Below are 19,793 nucleotides of genomic sequence, written 5' to 3'. Positions count from 1 at the left end.
ATCAAAAGAATCATTTGGACGACCCAACCCTGATGAGCGATAAATTGCTTCATCTTAAAGGGGTAATTAAATGTTATATTATAAAGAGTGAGCTTTGATCCTTGAGTTATGCACCAAAATACAAAGCATTATAAAAAAGAAATAAAATGACCACTAGAGCCTTTATTTCTTTTTGGTGAAAAAAGTGAGCCAAGCAGAGCAACTTATGCATCCACAATTGTTGCCTCCATTACATCTGTACACTAAGGATGTGGATTCCCACTCGTTGGTCCCACTTTACCATGTCTCTTGGCCATGAAAATTTTCCCCTCCATTGCCACTTACTTATGCCAACACCTATTGATTGAAGGATTAACCTTGGAAAAGTTACCTCCCCTTGGGGACTTGGTCTAGTTAGATATTTGAAGGTGATCTCAGATTAAAGCATGTATATGACCTTAAGACTCAAGTATGGTCCATTTACTTGGAATCCAAAACAAAGGACCACTTGGCATCAGATACAACACCACTTGGCATTAAATAGTGGAACCACTTAGCATCAAATCTAACCTCGTTGCCAAGCAAGCTACTGTGCCACTTGGAATCAAATACTCAAACCATTTGGCATCAACTTACATGGCCAAATCAAAGGGCACCACTGATGAGCCATTACCACAGTGGTTGGATAACACAACAATGCCACTTAGTGAGCTAATATGGTGTCACTTGGCACGTTTCTAGACTTCGTTTTGCTTCTTGTTTCAATATTTGTATTTTCCTACATGTATCATGTTGCTTAGGCCACCCCACAAAATTGCTTGAACGAAACCTAAGAATAATACCAACCTTCCCATATTTATCAGCATAGGGTAGGGTTGGGCAGGTAATGCCCATCTGTCTGGCCGACTTACCCATACATATACCTAGGGTATGGGAGCTCTCCACTAGTCCTAAATATTGATTCCTAAGAGTTTCCACTTCTTTCATAATAACAATAGGGACCTCGTCCTTCCCTACCTAGGCCAAGTATACTATGAGGTAATTATTTAGACCTCGAAACATTCTGAGTTTTGACAGATCCACCAGTTCCTTACCACACATATGGGCAACCATTCCACTATATATAGGTATTTTCTCCCTTCTCTGACATGTGTCTACGTGATTCTTGGTCATAAAAAAGTGTTGAATCAACCAAACCAATCAAATAATTGCTTGAGGCCTCTCTATTGATTGCGGTACAAGAGCATCATCAATTTGTGTTCTACAACAAAATATAACGGCCAAAATCATGCCAAAATGTATTGCCATAGCCGGTGTACATTATAGCTTTAAAAAAGTATGTCTTTTTTATTTACAATGGGAGTCACTAAGCACAATGATGGACCATGGTGCAGGATTGTTCTATAGCATGCATAGAATTTTCTATCCTCCTCTTTTATTTTGTTTACTTTGCCCCATCTGCTTACAAACAAATCAAATTTGTCACAAATCCTCACATTGATCATAAACCCAAAAGAGGTCCAAAATCTAAAGCCGCACACAACCTGAGAGGACACTAACCATCTTAACTTACACTTTAAATACCAAGATAGTGTAATGAGTTTTTTTAACTTTCAACAAATATATTATTCATTTGAAGTGTGTGTGCGGAGTAATAAGTATAAAATAGTTAATTTATGTTTTAAGATTATGTATTTAACGAATAAAATATATTAATAATGTAAATATAAGTAACGAGGATAATTGTAATAATGATTAATTAATAATAATCAGTAGTTAGGTTGAAGAGGCATGCCTAAATAGGACATGACTCTTCATGAAGAGACACTTGCATGATATATAAGCAAGCCTCTTGTTCTCATTGTAAATCATTCATTCTTATTCACATATTTAATATAACATTTATATCCTTAATGGATAATTTGATATTCCAAGTCTTTTGGAGTAATTAATTTGTAGAAGGAACTTTGTTCGCTTCATTTGGTATCAGAGGAGTTCGGTCCTCTAGGTTGCTTAATCGGTGCACAGAGCTCATTCTCCTATCCAGGTCCTTGGCTATCGAAATTTGTCAACCTTGTTGCCGTACAATTGAAGCATTTTGCTCAAAATTTGGGGGTTTCTCCTTTTCTCCATTTTTCTAGGCCTTTGGCCATAAAAAAAATTAACCAAACAAAAAAATATATGTAAATAAATAAAAAAAAAAAAGAAGAAAAAAAAGTAAAAGAAAAAACAAAACGGATACAAAATCTCATACCAAGTATATTTAAAACATTTTATGTGGAGAAGCCCGTGGTTTTAAAAACAACCCATGGTAATTGCCCATGGTATTTTAAAAAGTTAAAAAAAAAAAACAAAAAACAAAAAACAAAAGGAATACGTTTTACTTTTTACGTGGAGAACATTTTAATGGAGGTTTTAAAAACAACCCATGGTAATAGCCCATGGTATTTTAACATCGTGACCGTGTCATATGAAAAGACGTGACCTTTATATTTATTAAGTGGGGTGACATTAAAAATTTATCAAGGAAGTAATGAAGTATATATAAAAAAGGACCAATTTATTATTAAAAAGAAGAAGTGAAACTATTATTATTATAAGATAATAAAGTTATTTTGAAAAGGGGTCTTAATATAAAGAAATACATACATATATAGAGGGCAACAATATAAATGAGTATTTTTTTAATAAAAGGGTATTCAAGTCTTAACAATCCACATTAAAGGAGAATATTTGAAAAATATATATAGAAGAAATAAGTGATATTTTATAATAAAATTAGCTCCAGTTGACATATTGTTTATGTAAAAACATCAAGGCAAAAATGGAGACTAGGAATGAAAGGTTTTCTGAAACCTTTAGTACATGTGTTTACACACTATTTAAAATCAAATGATCACTCACAGGAAGAGACATCATAATCTCTATCAGTCCTTCTAAAAGAAGTAATTATGTTAGTCCTAAATGTGCTAACCAATTGGTGATTCCTGAATCAAATATAGTTGAAACGAAATTTTTTGGTACATATGACAAACAATACGACATAAGCAATCTACACCTAAGTATTGGAGATTACACTTTTACTTGGCAATTCACCATGAAAACCTTATTTCTTGGCGATAGTGACATTATTTTGGGATCACCTTGGATGAAAACTCTAGGATCTGTCATCTTAAATACGAAAAAAAGGTTTTTGACATTTTCTTACAAAAAGAAGAAAATAACGCTCCAAGATTTTACATTGAAACCAAATTCAGTAACGCCAGAAGATATCTTAGATATTTCAAAAGTAGTTTCTCAAGAAGGTAAAAAAGTATTACAAAATATGCAAAAAGAAATTGACAAAATCACTGTTGACAAAAATGAAGAAGTTTCCTGACTTAAAAACCATAGTGAAAAATTGTTAACGCAAATTAAGAAACTTAAGAAGGATAAGAAGTCATTAGAAAAATAGGTATAACAACTTATCAAGAAGGAAGCATCAAATGTAGGAATTCAAGTTGATGGCAAAATAACAAATACCGATCCAAGTGAATGTCACAACTCAGGAAGAAGACAAGCAAGTTGAAGAAAAGATGCGCTTGGATGTTGCGGTTCAGATGATAAATACCCCAAGTGAAGGTGTGGTAACAAACTCAACAACATCATCCTTTGAAGTAAATCAAAAAATTTCCACACGCCTAATAAGGGAAATTAAAGTCCCATATTGACATCCGAATCATGAGAATAGATGAATCAACCATGCTACATAGCTGAACCATTCAGACCAGAAACAACAAACTGATGTTCCAGAGAAGAGTAATGTAACCTCAATCCAGTCTTATGCTCACAAGTCGTTACAAAATTCCAGTGATCAAAATACTATACAGAAGATTAATCTTAGATGGTCTGATCCCTTCTCAGTGTGACAATTTTGTTTGTCACTAAGAAGATCATATCAACTTGTATCGACAAGGATGACTATTCGAGACAGAAAGACTTTCGAAGCTGAAAAAGAGATCAAGCCTTTTTCATCGACAAGTTTTGAGGACAAAGCTTTTTGAGGAAGGAGGCAATGTAATGAATAAAATATATTATAATGTAAATATAAGTAACGAGGATAATTGTAATAATGATTAGTTAATAATAATCAGTAGTTAGGTTGAAGAGACATGCCTAAATAGGACATGAATCTTCATGAAGAGACACTTGCGTGATATATAAGCAAGCCTCTTGTTCTCATTGTAAATCATTCATTCTTATTCACACATTTAATATAATATTTATATCCTTAATGGATAATTTGATATTCCAAGTCTTTTGGAGTAATTAATTTGTAGAAGGAACTTTGTTCGCTTCAATGTATTACAATGTTAAGAACTAAATTAGTTATTATTAATGAATAGTGAATGTTTTATTTAAAAATAATTCAACAATTTCAGATATTAATTAATATTATTAGATAAGTAAGCCAAAGAAAATATACAATTTACAATTTGCATGCTGCATATACAATTTACATTTGAAGCTAAGGCAGAGTTGACATTGTCGCCCAGTGTTCAACCAGAGAACAATAAAAGAAAAGCATTGGCCTTTGTACGGAGATTCAAATTGTTAAATGGAGTTAGAGGAGAAAGGGTTTAGGCAGAGTTAGAGGTGTGTTAAGTTTGGCTAAGGGACCCACATGTGGATGAAGGCACAGATCTACCTTTATCTTATCATTTGACTTGGAAGAAATTTAATTTCTCCTGTAGTCAAAAAGTGAAATGATCTTAGTCATCTAGGGATACTTAATCTCAACCCATCGTGGGACTGGTGGGCCCAAGTCAATTTCTAAGAGGGAAAAAGGGCACTCACTTGGTTCATTCACGCACTACAGACTTGGTGGCTAAAGGCAACAAGAAGAGAGCACTTTAGGATAAGGGGTTTCAGCGAACCAGGGCTTCAAATAAGCGAAGATTGAGGGAGAAAGGGAGGCATGCAAGCCTTAGATCTTATCCAGTATCCATTCTACTTTAGCTAAGATGTATTCAAGGCGTAGAAGGGGTCGTACTCAACCCATATTTAGTTGTATAGATTTGTACAGTGCGCAGGTTGACTGGGCTGTGAGGCTAAGCGAGAGTGTCCCATCATGTTGAGAAATTTGTAGAGCCAAAGGGAAGCTTTCCCTTCTTTGTAATATCTTTTTGAAAGATACTTTTGATGAAGCAACCACGTTTGCAGGTTTCCCCCAATTAGGCATTTCCTGGGTAAATTTTGTTGTGTACAATCTTATGGTGTGTTTGTCTTCATTTGTTCCTTATTTTCCATTGCATGCTTGTTAGAAAACTTAGTATATTTGTGGATTGAAGTTAGAGTTCAGTTTTCAGCTCTTTACTTAGCATAATTAACAGATTAGTTGCACATTTTAAGAAATCTAATAAAAAAATGAATAGTTGGATATTCAGCCAAATCGATATTTGGCTTAACAATTTGCAACACAATCATAGGGTAAAACAAAAATTTTGGAAAATATCAATACAATTGTTGGAAGAAATTCCATTTAAATTGGCAATCATTCTCAAATGTCATACATTTTCAAACAGAGAGGATGTGTTCAAGTAGAAATACCCTAACAATGGAGTTTTGCCTTAGATTGATTATTGTTCTTGGCGATTTATTCTATTCACTTAAAGCTTTGATTTTGAAGTGGAGGACTTGTTAATGTGCACTTTCACAAACACTTTTACCAACGTTCAATCTTTTAAGAACTTTTTTTGGATGTAAAAGTTGTTGTACCATACCAAATCAATAAATTTATGTTGTGCAAAACCCACTTCACAAGGAGAAATTCTTTCTCCTATTTTGGACAACCATCTAGCCAGTGACCCTACACATAGCTTGATGATGATATGATAGCTCCACCATCTACCCTAGTCATTACACCTCTCGCCATCTAACACTTCTCTTGAATGAAGGTGAGCTACCACTCAACAGGTACTTAATGTTTTGGGCATTTAGTATGGATAAAAAAATAGTTTGGATGATTAATTGATCTTGACTATAAGTTTATTCTCTCACCTTACCAAAGGGGTTAAAGATAGGCTACCACTCAACAAGTACTTTGATCATTGTGCAATCAGGTGCATTTACTTAATGTTTTGGGCATTTAGTATGGATAAAAGGGTAATCTAGATGATCAATTGATCATGATTGTAAGTTTCTTCTCTCACCTTACTAGAGGGGTTAATCTTTATCCCTAGTCTAGTGCGGCCTCCCTTAAGGCCTTAGGGTTATAGGAGGGGCACTATGTGGAATAAGTAAATTAAAATAATGTGTCCATTCTCCCTTTTACCATACTTAACACTTTCCATGTCACATTATTAGCCATTGATATCATCTCCATTCTTCAGGTTCAAATGTTACTAGTTCATTGGGATTTGGCACTCTCTCATCCACATCCTTGAGCGGGACCAGAAAACATTTCCCTAGAAGTTAATGCAGCTAAAAGAATGTAAAAGCATAATATGGCCACAATGAAAGAAAAAGAAGATTGAAATGCAAAACATGGTCGAGACATAAGTTAGCATGTGAGCAAAAGCCTAGCGTGACCTCTACCCTTCACATTGGCAATCACCTAATTCCTGAGCACTACATGCTCCATCTCATCAAAAGGAACGCATGCATGTCCCAACCCTGATGAGCAATAAATTGCTTCATCTTAAAGGGTAATTAAATGTTATAACATAAAGAGTGAGCTTTGATCCTTGAGTTATGCACCAAAATACAAAGCATTATAAAAAAGAAATAAAAGGCCCACTAGAGCCTTTTTTTTTCGTCGAAAGAGAGAGCCAAACAAAGTAACTCATGCATCCACAATTGTTGCCTCCATTACATATATACACTCAGGATGTGGATTCCCACTCGTTGATCCCACTTGAAATTTTTCCCCTCCATTGCCATTTACTAATGCCAACACCTATTGATTGAAGAATTAACCTTGGAAATGTCACCTCCCCTTGGGGGTTGGAAGCACCTAGTAAGGTTGACTACTTAACCAACCCTACATAAGTGGGGAATGCCTTTACCGGGCTTGGTCTAGTTAGATATTACAAGGTGATCTTAGTTTGAAGCATGAATATGCTCTTTACGCTTATGTATGGTCCACTTACTTGGCATCCAAAATAGAGGACCACCTGGCATCAAATACGACACCACTTGGCATCAAATCTGACCCCATTTCCAAGTGAGTTATCGTGCCACTTGGAATCAGATAATCGAACCATTTGGCATCAAATTATGGGGCCAAATCAAATGGCACCACTGATGAGCCATTACCACAACGTTTGCATCATAGAACAGTGCCACATGGCGAGCCAATATGGTGCCACTTGGCATGTTTCCAGATTTAGTTTTGCTTCTCATTTCAATATTTGTATTTTTTTGCCTATACTATGTTGCTTAGGCCACCCTGCAAAATTACTTGAACAAAACCTAAGAATAATACCAACATGCCCATATTTATCAGCACAGGGCAAGGTTGGGTAAGTAATGCCCATATGTATAACCGACTTACCCATACATATACAGAGGATATGGGAGCTCTCCACTTGTCTTGCATACTAATTTTTGAGAATTTCCACTTCTTTTGTAATAACAATAAGGACCTCACCCTTCCTAGCTTACGCGAGGTATATTGTGAGGTACTTATTTAGACCTCGATACATTATGAATTTTTCCAAAGCCATTAGTTCCTTACCACACATATTGATAGTCATTCCACTATATATAAGTCTTTGCTCCCTTCGCCATCCTGTGCAGATGTGATTATTGGTCATAAAAAAGTGTTGAATCAACTGAATCAATCAAATAATTGCCCCAAGCCTCTCTATTGATTGTTGTACAAGAGCAACCTCAATTTGTGTTCTACAACAAAATATAGCGGCTAATATTGTGCCACAATGTACTGCCACAGCTGGAGGACAATATAGCTTTAAAAAATCCATTTTTGTTATTTACAATGGGAATCACTAAGCACGATGATGGACAGTGGTGCAAGATTGTTCTATAGCATCCATAGCATTTTCTATCCTCCTCATTTATTTCATTTACTCTACCCCATTTGCTTACAAACAAATCAAATCTAGCACAAATCCTCGCATTGATCATAAACCCAAAAGAGGTCCAAAATATGAAGCCTCACACAACCTGAGAGGACATTGACCATCTTAACATACACTTGAAATACTAAGATAGAGAAATGATTTTTTTCAACTTTCGATACATACATACATACATACATACATACATACATACATACATCTATATATATATATATATATATATATATATATATAGTTAATTTATGTTTTAAGATTATGTATTACAATGTTAAGAACTAATTTAGTTATTACTAATGAAAAGTAAATGTTTTATTTAAAAATAATTAACAATTTCATATATTAAATAATATTATTAGATAACTAAGCAAAAGAAAAAATACAATTTACAATTTGCATGTTGCATATACAATTTACATTCAATTTACATTTGAAGCAGAGGCAGAGTTGTGTTCTAGTATTGTTGTTCTTGGATGTTTATTCTATTCACTTAAAGCTTTGATTTTGAAGCAAAAAGGACTTGTTAATGTGCACTTTCACAAACACTTTTACCAACGTTCAATCTTTTAAGAGCATTTTTTGGCTTTAAGAGTTATTCTACCATTCCAAATCAATAAATTGGTGTTGCACAAAAGCCACTTCACATCTTGTCAAAATCAAGTAATAAATTATTTAAGGCCCTATTACCCACCAAAATCGGTAACCTCCTAGGAGAAAAAATTTTCTTGTATCTTGGATAGCCATCTAGCTAGTCGCCCTACACATTGCTTGATGATGATGATATGACGGCTTCAACATTTGCCCCAATCATTACACCTTTCACCATTTGGCATTTCTCTTGAATGAAGATGAGCTACCACTCAACAAGTACTTCATGTTTTGGGCACTTAGTATGGATAAAAGGAAATTCTAGATGATTTATTGATCTTGACTATAAGTTTATTCTCTCACCTTTTTGAATTTGTAACTATGGTCTTCATAATGTATATTTGGTCACTTGATGTATTTGTATTTATTAGTGTAAAGCATATTTTAAATGCTAGAGTCGAAAGAAAATTTATTTTGAGTCAAAGTCCCATTGCAACTTTTTAAAGAAGAAAAAATGAATTTTTGAAATGTAATTTTGTGCTCCATAAATTGTAAAGTTGGCCTCCCTCCAGGTCAAGTCGGCCTTGGCTAAAGACACACTCATTCAACCATGACAAAGTACTATATAAAGGTAGTTCGACATCCTCCACTTGGGCATTTGCATTCTCTCACACAAGACAAGTTTTGGGCAAGAAAGCAAATGACAAGAAGGATGAATAGGACAAATAGAAGGACGAATAAACTTTCTCTTGCAACTTGCAGAGGTGGAATGGCTCCTCTCTTTGGTTCACAAATTTTCTGGGCATTTTGTTGCCGGGGGCGAAATTTTAGGCAACAGAAGGGGCTGATATTTTTGGGGTGACTAGCAATTACAGGAGGGTCAAAATTTTGGGTCATGGAAAGCAAAGCGAATTGCTAGATCAGATTAGGAGGCTTGACTTGAAGGGGAAGACCAAGTTTGACCATAGGTCTAGGTGTGTCTCTCGTTGAACAAGAAGAATTTCTCTATTCAAAAGGTTGTTGGGTTTTTCCCTTTGGTGGGAATTCCCAAGGTAAATCTTGTCTTCTTTTGTGCATTCTGATCTCTATTGTTCTATTGTTCGTTATGGTTGAATTTCTGAAGTATAATTGTTAAATGATATATTGGAATAAAGTAAAAGAAGAAATTCATCAAAAGAAATTATCAGAATTTCAAAAATATTGTGTTAATCTCTATTGCACTTAGAAAATCAACATGGTATCAGAGCTTTGGTGATCCATGCAAAAATCCTAGAGACAATGTTATTGAAATCCTTGTAGATTGGCATCTATGGCTTCGTCTATGAAATCTGAAAACAAGTTAGAGGGAGCATCAAACTTCAGAGCTTGGAAATTGTTAAATTTGGGCAGCGTCAAGACAAATTTCACTAAGGGAAACCCTAAGTCCCCATCAACGAACCCTTTCATCCCAAGAGAGGGATTTTCATTGGTCAAAAGAAAATTCAATTAGATGAAAGATATTATTGTTATTAATATCTTTGGGGAATGAAATTTAAATTTAAGAACCTTTTCCTTCCAACAGTTTCAAGTCGGCTTTTCAATAATCAAGTCCAACAGTGCTATGGGACGAGTCCCCTCAAAGGAATAAATATAAAATTATTCTAATTATCCCTCATTTGATGGTCTCCACTCTCTCTCACATCTAGAGTTATGATCTCACTCTTAATTGATGGCACGGGTTAATGTATTCGCATCACTGCAATTAAGTGTGGTTTCAGATCTTTGTTATTATGTATGTATGGTTTTGTTCCTCTGCATTGAGGTGTGTGTGTGTGTGTATATATATATATATATATATATATATATATATAGCATTTGAATTATGGCTCAATAATTCAGATCTTCCTCGCACCTCAGTAACATCATTATATGATTGGTATAATACCTCCAAGTGGCATTTCTACACCTGTTCAATCGACATCTCTCAGTCACAGCATTGAATCTTGGCATTGACTCACAATATACATGGTTCAGTATGCACAAAGTTTGGCATGCTATATAGTTGTCATTAATTCACATGGTTCCTCTACATTACATATGATTATATATGTCTAGTTCCTCTACAGTTACATGGATGGTTCTCTTTCGTTACAAAACAGTTCTTTTTAGTTATATGTATAGTATAGATTAGTATTGTACATCTCAAGCAGCATGGGTATATTGCATAACCTTGACAGTTATGACAAAATGATCATGACACTAGTGACAGTATGATGACGATGATAGTGAAGGCAGGGCAGATCCTTAATAGAGATATATGGCCTGATGGCGACACCGTGATATATACAGTTCTCTTAGGACATCATGATATGGTTTGTTGTTAAATTGACTCTAGGAGGTTAAACTTGATTGATGATGAATGGCTTAAGATTTATGTATTTTGTATTTCAGCTGAACAATTAATGAAATCTAATAGAAGAAGAAGATTTGATTGTGGGTTTCCCCTTGTGGGATTTTGCCCTAGTCTCAGACCAAATTCTGGTGTCTCTTTGTGTGCATGCTTTTCTTATTATGTTCCTTTTACTGTTTTGTTGCATTGTTGATGATGATGTTCTTTCTACATAATTGCATGTGATGTTATAATGTTGTGGCATGAATTTAATGTGTAAATGATATAATGCAATTATCTTAAGCAAAGAACAATATAGCCCTAAGAGAAAATTAACATGGAATCAGAGTTGAGCTGAAGAAAGTCATGGATATCAACCCCTATGAAGACATTGTTTATGAAAGCAAGCGCAGATGGCGAAGACCTAAAAGAATGCTAAGGTTTGAAGGAAACCCTAGGAAACCTTGTTCTAGCAAGAGGATCCAAGGTTTGGTAAATAACATGAGATTAGGGTTTGAGAGAAACCCTTAATGCATAACATGAGATTAGGGTTTGAAAGAAACCTTTGAATTATGAAAGAAGGGTCTGGATATGATTAGCTTGCATAGGTCTAAAGTTGGTTTGCAAATTTGTTCATGGAAGACTGAAATTGCAGGGTTTGAGCTCGCACAAGAAAAGAGAAGAATTTTTCTTATGGTCATAGGGTTGGAACACATAATTCTCGGTTGTAGCCGCACACTTGATAGGATGCTTTGTGCGCCTAGAGAGCTACAGTGGCATTCATGATCACTAGCTTTGTGTTGTTGTGACCTGATGGTTTTGGTAGTTGATCATTGGCTTTGACCGTCAACCACAGGCTTGGAAACCCTAATCTGGATCAGATCTATCTATTGGGATTATCTATTGGATATTGTTTGTTTGGTATAGTCTCTTGAAGATTTAGTGTAACCCTAGATGGGCTAGTCTCACTCCTAGAGATAGAATGATCATTGGACTTGTCTGGCTATTGGCTATGAAGGCATCTTCTCTTTTGATGATATATGTGATATATAATCGATGACCTATGTAACCTCATGATAAGGATTCTGCTGAACGCAACATTGTCTTATGGATGATAGACAGTAATGACTCTTAGAGGTTGGATCAATATGGAGTTGAGCACTTCATTTAATCCTTTTTAAAGATAAGTAACTTCTAGATTTATGTTGTTTCTTTATAACACTACTCTTGTTTAAATTTATCAAGGAAAGTTGTAGCAAGATCCTGGACCCTGATCACACATTAGGTAGCATGGAGTGAGGTCCTTTCAACATCTAGATCTGATCCCCAACTAGGGAGAGGTTGAGTGAGGTCTTGGCCCAGTGTGCTCACCAAGAAGGGTGAGTGAGTGCACGCTAGTTGAGGCTCTCTTCATTTTGGCCTATGGAAAGGCCATGGGATTTAAGGATCGATCACTCTGAAGGAGTGAGTCCTTATGTGTTGATGACATTTCCATGTATTTGGTATCGCCCTGGATGTGGCCACTAGCAAATGTTGATGATAGATGATGATGTTGGTGATGATGTATAACTTTTTTTAGAGAAATTTGTCAACTTGAGAACAGCTATGATAGTGATTATGAATACCTCCCTAGTTAAGAGGGTGTGTTGAATTTGTAACTATGGTCGGTCTTCATATTGTATATTTGATCCCTTGATGTATTTGTATTTATCATTGTAAAGCATATTTAAATGTTAGAGTCAAAATAAAATTTATTTTGAGTCAAAGTCCAATTGTGACTTTTAAATAAGAAAAATAAATTTTCCAATATGTACTTTTTGTCTCCAAAAACTATCAAGTTAGCCTCCCTCCGAGTCAAGATGTCCCTAGCTAAAGACACACCCATTTGGCCATGACAAACTACTATATAAAGGCAATTCAACCTCTTGCACTTCGGCATTCGCATTCTCTCACATAAGAAAAGTTCTAGGCAAGCAAGTGCAGGACAAGAAGGACAAATCGGATGAATTGACTCTCTTCTCTCTCTTGCAAATCGCAGGTGTGGATTGGCTCTTCTCTCTTTGGTTTGCAGTTTTTCTGGGCACTTTGCCTCTTTTGTTGATGGTTTGGAACTATTGTATCTCTCTATTGAACATTTGATGACAATCCAATAAAAGAAGAATTTGAAAGGGCTTCCCCCCTTGTGGGGTTTTCCCTGGTCTTAGGCCAAATCTTGTGTCTCTTTTTATTGCTCTTGGTTGTCTTCTATTGTACATTGGATTTATTGTTCTATCTACAATTGCTCATTGTTATTGGAAGATTAAATTTATTTAAAAGTGGTTGCTAATTGAAAAAAGAATTGGGCTAATTAATTGTGCTAGCATAGAATAATGGAAAATTAACATGGAATCAGCGTTGAGGTGAGGACAAGCCCAAGGAGACAAGAGACTAAAGCAATCACCTTTGAAGGAATCTATTTGGAATAAGCTACCTAATCAAGATGTCTACCTCTTACTTCAAGGATATTGAGAAGTTGGGTAACTCATCAAACTTCGTTGCCTGGAAGATCAGGTTGGAATTGATATTGGATAATAATGGTGTCTTGGAATATGTGGAAGGAAAAGTACCTGAGTTACCGAAAAATGCTCCTACTGTTGCCAAGTTGAAATATAAGAAAGGTGAGCTCAAAGCCAAAAAATTCTTGTTGATTCTTTGAAAGATTGTTTGCTTACTTACGTTGGAAAAATGAAGAAGTATAAGGGAAACTATGATAATTTGGTTGGGATGTATGAGGTCAACAATTTGAATCACATTCTTTCCTTGAAGAATCAACTCAAGGACATTAAGATGAACAAGGGGGGATTTATGCAATCATATGTTTTTAGATATCCCATTTAAGAGATCAATTGAAAACTGGTGCAGAACCTATATCTGATAGAGAGTTGGTGCTCGTTACTCTTCATAGCCTTCCTCCTATTTGGGATATCCTCTCTTCACCCCACTTCACTCAAGGCGCATGGGAGAGTTGGACCTGGGCTTGTTTGAGTTCACTCCACTCCTCGTCACTTCTAACAAGGTGCATCGGTTAGGCACATGAGAACTTCTCCACTTCCACCCACTTCACCACAAGTTACCAAGGTGTATTGCATGAGAGAGACATCTCCTTTACAAGGAGGTGAGTTCTATAAAGTGAGGTCGAATGGCCATTGTTTAGCAGAGTTTTCTTGAGAGTAGTTAGTAAAGCTTCTTTTCCATCATTTCTTTCTTCCTTTCTCTCTATTTATATTTCATGTAGGGCATTTTTATTGTGATCTATCTTGTACCTTGCCTCAATGAGTAAACATTCTTTTGACGAATACAAAGACAAAGTTTGACCATGCTTTTCTTCTAGCTTTTTCGCTCATGGACACAATATTTCATTTTCTATACGGTTATATAGATAGTATTTCGTCTACTTTCATTTTCTCAGTCATTTGTTGAAAATAGTAGCGAGAAAGTGATTCCTTGATTTGTGCCTTAATTCAAGGAGTCAAACTTGAGTTCCTTCTTGTGCATGCTCGAGTTCCTAAAATTTAGGAGTCTCCCTAAAAATTAGGATGAGTGAGGTTGCAGTTAACTGATGTCAATCAATCACAAAATCATTCCTTAATTAGAAAATTCATTAATTTTAGCCACCGGAGTTGCTATAAAGAAGGAACAAAAGCATAATTGTATTCACTCTTTGTATGCACTAGTGTTATGAATTAAATATTCATAAACATCAATTAATAAATAAACAGTAAATAACAAATATTAATAATACTAATAATTAATTAAATTAATTAATGTCCCATTAATTATGAAGGGACATTGGTCAAAATATGTGACCTTTATCTTCGTGGCCAGTCAATGCCTACATAGGCACACCACCATGAAGAATTGTAAACCACCATTCATATTTTTATAAATAATACATTTGACTATTTACTATACTACACACATCTACACAAATACCTTGTCATGTATTGGTTCCTTCGTAATAGTGGTATCAAAGCCATTTGGTGTGGTAATGCACTACTTCGTTGTCACGAGGTCACCTCACTTCACTCCCCTTCACTCAAGGTGCATGGGAGAGTTGGACTTGGGCTTGTTTGAGTTCACTCCACTCCACTTCACCTTTGGTTCCTATGAAGGGACATTCGTCAAAAGATGTGACCTTTATCTTCGTGGCCAGTCAATGCCTACATAGGCACACCGCCCCGAAGAATTGTAAACCACCATTCATATTTTTATAAATAATACATTTGACTATTTACTATACTACACACATCTACACAAATACCTTGTTGTGTACTGGTTCCTTCGTAATAGTGGTATCAAAGCCATTCGGTGTGGTAATGCACTGCTCTATTGTTCATTGTTCTAGCCAACCCACACCCATTGTTTCGTTATGGATCGTTCTAGTGAACACCCTGCAACAATCAAACAAACACTCCACAGGTTTTGTCATCGTATTACCTGTGTTCCGTTGCCCACACCCGTGTTCCGCAGCCACACCCGTGTTTCATTGTCCGCACCCGTGTTCCGCTGTCCGCACCCGTGTTCCATTGTTCCGCTCCCCACACCCATGTTCTGCTTTGTCTCCCATTGATTGATTGCTCCGTTGTTACACCACCTCTCGACAGCTTCCGTAAAACTGTGATACGACTCCTGATCGCTGCCCATTTCCACGTTTATTCGAGGGTGCAAACACCCCGAGCCTTCACATCTGTCCACTCATAATTCAACCACCGTAACCCATTCGATCACGTTTTAAAAACAAAAACAAAAAAAAAAAATCACGCTTTTTTTTTAGTTTGATATTTTGAAACTATATTATAACAACTTCAATATAGTTAATAAATTCATTTAATATAAACTATATTATATAAATTTAATATAGTTGTGTATTAATGTATTTTTTTTTTTTCCATGGAAAAATAATAATTTTCATTGATAAGTCAGAAAATTACATGTTGTAGATGCAAATAACATATGAAGAATAATGGGCACAAGCCACTTACAGTGCAAAAATCAATAAAGAGTAGCCATAAAATGCCCGAAAAAACAGGCTTCAAAACATAACAATAAATGGGTTTGAAAAACCCCAGCGATCCTGAAAAGAACTGGAGCCCAAAATACCCAAAGAGGCAATACAATATCTGGCAAAACCCTGTGACAATCGCATATGCCCGTCAAGGAAAAACTGCCAAAGCCAGTATATAATCAGGGCACAGGCCACCCAGAAACTGAAATGCCCCGGAACAAGCCTGTAGAAGGAAGTAGGGCATCAACCCCGAACCCGCTACAACCACAAATCAGTAGTGCGACACCAAGAAAGCGCCCATGGCGGTGACAACAAATGCCGCTCCATCTGGACCACAAACAACAATACCCAACGCCGAACCACACAAGCAAATGTGAAATACTCCTGCAAAAAATCAGCGATGACTACGAACAGAAGCCCCATATCCTGGTCAAGAAATAAAGGCACGAACCAGGGGAAGAGGTAGCCAAGGTAGCTGCCCTCCTCCGCTCCCTTAAAACTCGCCCCCTGAAGCAGGCACATACCAGATCCCATGCGCAGTACTCCGCCACTGAGCATCGACAACAACATTTTGAAGCCTCTGGAGACTCGGCCAAGAAGCAGCAGCACGAAACATGGACAGAGGCAAATGGTAGCCTCTACGCCCCCGTTCCCTCAACACTTCGACTCCGCCAATCTTCGTCCCAATACTCCGCCATCGAGCATTGTCTGCAGTTGCAAAAGCCACCAGATCCCCGTCCAAGAAGCAGAGACACGAACCAGGGGCAGAGGCGGCTAGGGTTCAGCCTCCTCGCCCCCACTCCCTCAACTCCCTACTCTTTATATATATATAATTTAATTATTAATAAACAAAAAAAATGGTTCTACAAGGAAAAGGGGGAACAAAATGGGAAGCAATAATAATGACAACAATTCGAAGAAATTTCAAGAAGAAATCGACAGAATGCGCCAATGCCTTGACAACATCGAAAGAAAGCAAGATGAATTCAAAAGAAAACTAGTTCTTACGAAGGAACCAGTACACGACAGGGTTCCTTCGTAATAACTAGTTTTGTGTGTAAGCTTTTCAGTGAGTGTGACAAGAAGTAGGCTGGTGCGAGTTGGTAGAAGGAAAATTTCCCTTGCTCTTATGCTAGGAATTCGGAGCAGAGATCAAGAAAGGGAAGAGGGCAACATGATCAACATTTCTTGCAGGAGTTTCAAGCTTAGATCAAGCAAGAAAGACAAGTGTGTCTTTCAGATTGAAACAGTTGTATTTGTAAGAGATCAATTGCTCAGTTTCTATCAATAAAATTCTCAAACAAGTAGAGGGTTTTCCCAGTTGGGTTCCATAGAAAAAAAATTGTGTTTTGAATTGTGTGATTGTGTTTGTTTCTATTCCTATTCCGCTGCAAAATTTAGTAGAGAAATTTTATGTCTATATGAAAAGAAAGTGCTTTTGAGATTGTTCATATTAGCAGTGGCAGAATTTCATGGATTTTCTACATGGTATCAAAGCTTGGAACAGATTTAAGATCATCAAAAGTGCCCTAGGAATAGCATTTTGGAGTAGTCAAAATCTTGATAAGTGGGCAGTCCTTGAAGTCGTCATGTACAATGATCGTTGAATTACTAATGAGTTGTTAGGAGGCAGAGTTGTGGAGCCCTAGTTTAGTAGGTTGCAGATGGCCAAACCAATGATAAGAGGGCAAATCCAAAAGATCCAATGAGTAGACTTCTTAGTGGAGCTAGAGGCCTACTAGTGGGAAAGATCAGTGAGCCAAAGTTTAGTGACACAAAAGGAGTTGTTATCATTCATAGTGGCAGATTATGGAGCTGGAGATGCACGCTTTCTAAGGGAGCAGAAGTTGCAGTGATCACCAGAAGAGGAGGAAAAGTACTTGCCATATGTGTTTAAGGAACATCGTTCCGCATGACCGAGAACAAGAAGAGTTTCAGCTACCTGAAGGAGAAGGACATGCAGTTCCAGATTGAGCTAGGAGATGATGGCATGTATGCAACTAGAGGAGTTGGTTACTATCAGCTTTCTAAGGGAGTCGGTTAATCCTCTTCGTCTCAGAGATGTTCTATATGTTCCAGGATTGAGGCAAAATCTTGTTTCGGTAGCTACCCTTGAGGACAAGGGATATGATATCATCTTCAGCAGATGTAAGGTGTACTGCCAGCACTTAGTTTCCGGATGTAAGAAGCATATAGGTGTGAGGGTGAAGAATTTCTACAAGTTGTAGGTAGAGACAAGTGCAATCTTGAGCAGCAAGGCAGGGGGTGCTCAAAGTAGAGGTGGTGGTTGAGCAAGAGCAAAATAGAGCTCTCAAGATGGAGTCTCCGTTAGTCTCTTAGTTTGGGTCTAAGCTAGTTAGTAGTTGGGCTAACCAACAAGATGATGAGGACCATAGCCCAAGGTGAGTGGAGGCAGACACTCAGTCAGAGGCTTCCAGTATAGGGGAGTTCGAGCTAAGTGGGCAAAGGATTTGGTTAAGGGAGATTAGAAAAGAGTTGAGACTCGCAACATCAAGAAGCAGACACACAGGTACATAGGGTTCATGGCACTTATGACTAAAGAGGTGGACTTACAAAGTATTGTGGGAAAGAACAAGTCTTCAAAGCAGGTTTCGCATAAGAAAGCAGGGAAGCCTTCTAGTTCAGAGGGAGCAGCTGCAACAGCAGAGAACTTGGTAGTGTTGGGGATAGATCCAGGTGGACGAGGTTCTTCCAGAAACACCTTCCTTGCTAAGAGGGAGTGTTGAAAATAGTAGTGAGAAAGTGATTCCTTGATTTGTGCCTTAATTCAAGGAGTCAAACTTGAGTTCCTTAATTAAGGCCTTGCATTTCTTTTGATAATTGATGCAAATCTTGCCTTATTGATGCATTTCCTTGTTATTTGGATGCATTTCTTTTCTCCTGAAAGTATGTTGCATATTGCATGAAGCAAGATGTTGGAAAAGTAGAGTTATGTTGACTCACTTAGATGCAGCAAAGATGGCAATTTGCAACTACAAATTTGCATGCATGTTGCATTCTTGAACTTGCATGTTTACGCCAGGAAGGTGTTCGAAAGTGGAGTATGTTGACTCACTTTATTGCAACAAATTTGGTCATTTCAGCTCTTTAAGTACTTGTACATACCAATGGGATTCTTGTACTTGTGATTGTACTTGTGAGAGAGTTGAGAATTGTTATACATGCATGAGAGTTTGTGTGTGTGAACAGTGGAATTTTTAATAGTTTCATTGTGCTTGAACATGCATGAGTGATTGACTTGTGTTGGTTGATTGCTTTGTTAACATGTATGTTGTCAACTTGAGAATGTTGATCATTTGCACATGCATGAGTGTCGGCTTGTGTGGTCGATTGATTGTTACATGTATGTTATATTGACTTGGAAGAGTTGATTTTGTCTCCAAAGATGAAAGGGAGTTGTTTCGAATTGTTCCATGAGAATGTGGAATTCTTGTTGTAAATCGTCAACTTGTTGTACATGATTTTGCTTGATTTGAAAGTCAATTGTTTAAAGAAACATGTTTTGTCGACTTATGTTTAGTCGATGGTTTATACACCAAGATGTAAGAGTACGTGGCAATGTTCACATGATGTGACATTTGTTGCTTTGAAGAATCAAAAGGAAGAGGTCATCAAGTTATATTCTTGCACGAGTGTTTTTCAAGGTTAATGGTGTTTCTTGTGACAAGATGTCGCAGGATTTTGGAAGGTCCAAACTTGAGCAAGAGGCTCATGA

Source organism: Pinus tabuliformis, chromosome Q (assembly GCF_031772625.1).
Source record: "Pinus tabuliformis cultivar Carrire ecotype Pingquan chromosome Q, CPIR1, whole genome shotgun sequence".
Lineage (NCBI taxonomy): Eukaryota > Viridiplantae > Streptophyta > Pinopsida > Pinales > Pinaceae > Pinus > Pinus tabuliformis.
This window is presented reverse-complemented; position numbering follows the sequence as displayed.